General features: G+C 34.7%; 1 long non-coding RNA gene across 1 annotated transcript; it reads left to right on the plus strand.

Moving 5' to 3' along the window:
- Positions 1-1,164: 1,164 nt before the first annotated feature.
- Positions 1,165-2,361, plus strand: LOC105135549 (uncharacterized). The gene is made up of 2 exons (XR_844200.1): positions 1,165-1,579; positions 1,912-2,361. It is a non-coding gene; the product is annotated as an uncharacterized LOC105135549 (long non-coding RNA).
- The last annotated feature ends 281 nt before the right edge of the window (positions 2,362-2,642 follow it).

Consider the following 2,642-nt stretch of genomic DNA (forward strand, 5'->3'; position numbering starts at 1 on the left):
TGGCTGTAAGAATTGAGATTTTCACTTTAAGGCTCAGATTCTAAGAAGGATTGGGAGATGAAACGAAATTTAAGGATAGGGAATGGCTACTTTCTATTGAAAACGATAGCTTTAAAAAATCCAAAAGTAATGCAATTTCATTAATAAAACCTATGGGGGAAGATAACTATCTAATAAAGTTAATAATGTAATTTAATCAAGCCTTGATAATTCAATGGCTAGAAAATAATTTAATAAAAATATATACTTAATTAAAATTCACTCAACCTTTTCTGCTGACGCAATTTTCATCATAATATATAGTAACCAACGCCGGCCTCCCATATGCTATCTTGTTTGACTGTGTATTTCATGGTGGTCTCTTACACAAAGGATATATATATATATATAAGACTAAACAGTCTGGTTTGGACTAATTTCCAGCTAATTTAATTAGAATATTACCCTTGAATGGATTGACTCCATACAGAACAAAAAAGAAATGGAAAAAGATAAACACTGTCTTCCTATAGATGGACGTTGGATGCATATGATTTGAGAAGGTGGATGGTATCTGATTAATTTATCAGTGAGGCTAGAAATTATTGAATTAGTCACACCAAATTACGCATCGTGTCATGTGTTCTATCTTTGACCCCGCCGATTTGAACCTAAATCCTATGACTAGCTTGGTAAGCTTTGTATCCGCCAATGAAATATAATTTTCAGTCAATCGTATGGTCATATCATTGACCAATGTATACAAACATCTATACAATTGGGCCATTTAGTATCGGAGACCATATATAAAAATATTTACGTGATAAAAAAAAGGTTCGATCATGATTATATGCCTTTATATTTGTACAGGTAATGGGAATTTGGGAATGTATTCCTTGCGAAAGAAGCAAAAAAAGGTTTGGTGTAAGAAAGGGAACATGGATGGGACCACAAACCTTCATTAAAATACGCAGACAACGAAAATGAAATGAATAAATATTGCCACCCAACTTGTTGGGTATTTCTCAGAATAGATAGATGACCCCCTACTGGTACAACCTTTTTCCTGTGTCTGGTTTATTATGTTAGAGAATGGGGTCTCCAACTAAATAAATATCTTTGAAAAACATGTCCTGATGATCTGCTAAATCTAAAAAACAAATAAATAATAAGTAAATTAAGGGAGAAAAAAAAAACAGAAGATTTTAGTCGTTGTTGGGGCACTTGGTCTCTTTTATATTGAAGGCTCAAGCCTTCCCTCAAACCACTTCTCTCTATATTACACACACACACAGACTGGGACTTCTATGGAGGTTTTTGTATGTTTTTACTGCAACTAGAGGAGGCATCCAAAGGGATCGCATTGATCCCAAGTGTCTGTCCCCCATAATTTTGGATCATGCTATCCCTTTGGATTCCTCCTTTGGTGGCTTCTATAACATTAATGGGTTTTAGTAGTGGTGATGCTCCACACACTCGCCCTTCTCATGCATCATCAACACCAACAAGTTTAGTATGGCTCACCGAGAAAACCAACCTTGTATTGAAGTTTGTTCAGACAGCCAATTTTATTATATCAACGTACAGAACTACAGATCAAGTAAGTCACATATATGCTTTTTTCATGTCTAAATCTGCTTTCTATTTCAAATCTGAGTACAACCATGCATGTAGCAGTTTTTCTTTGTTCCTTCAGTCTTTCTATATATATTGAAAGTTTGCACGACCAGTGCTCTGAATATATGGTCTTTTACTGGTAATTAACAAATCAATTTTCCTCTCATATTACATATTTGTGGAAGAGAGTTTGTCAAAATTGCTTTCAGCGACTAACTCTTACCTGATATCTTATATTTGTCTCTTTCTTTTAGTAACTCTAATTTCCAAGCTTCATTTGGTTAATCTAATTACACATTGAACTCATTTCTTTAGATTTTAAATGAAACCTCGCAATATTGCCACTTACAAACCATTGGATTAATCCAAACTCCAAATTTGGCACGACGCCAGTGGATCTGATTTTAATAAGGCTACATACTACTGTCTACTTGCCCCAGAAAAAAAGAAATGGACATTAGCTTCGAGAAAATTTCCAAGAGGGTAAGTATCTTCTTGTTATTGTTGCTTACAGTTGTCATGAATGTGATTTGGTAATTTTATAATACCCACATTTAGTCCTTCAAGATTAAATGGTAAACATGTAACCAAGGACGAATATTTATTCCTTCTTTCAAAACATGTGAGACGATAAATTTATTTGTTGTTCGAGGGAGTCTGTACCGATCTTCAATAGGTGTGGGGTTTTCTGGCGGAGCTCCTACGCAATCTCCAACCGAGAACTCTTGTTTTCAGTGAAAGAATTAGAAGTTAAGTTCTGGTGAAGGGAGAGTTTCTCTTGCAGTTCCATTACACGCATATGTACATTCAATCTCCTACAAACTGCGAGCTTCAATTAATTTGGTCCTTTTCATGAACAATCATCAACTTGATAACCAAGTGGAAGCTAGCTAATTGCAACAATACTGCAAATAAAACAGCGCCCCTCATATTGAAGATGATTCAATCAATTTCTACTCATAAAAATGATTTGGCAAGGATTTGCCCCCATTTCTTTAGATATTTCTTTTAATTTCTGATCATTACAAACTCCCAACAAATTGATT

Source organism: Populus euphratica, unplaced genomic scaffold, assembly GCF_000495115.2.
Source record: "Populus euphratica unplaced genomic scaffold, PopEup_1.0 scaffold1.1, whole genome shotgun sequence".
NCBI lineage: Eukaryota > Viridiplantae > Streptophyta > Magnoliopsida > Malpighiales > Salicaceae > Populus > Populus euphratica.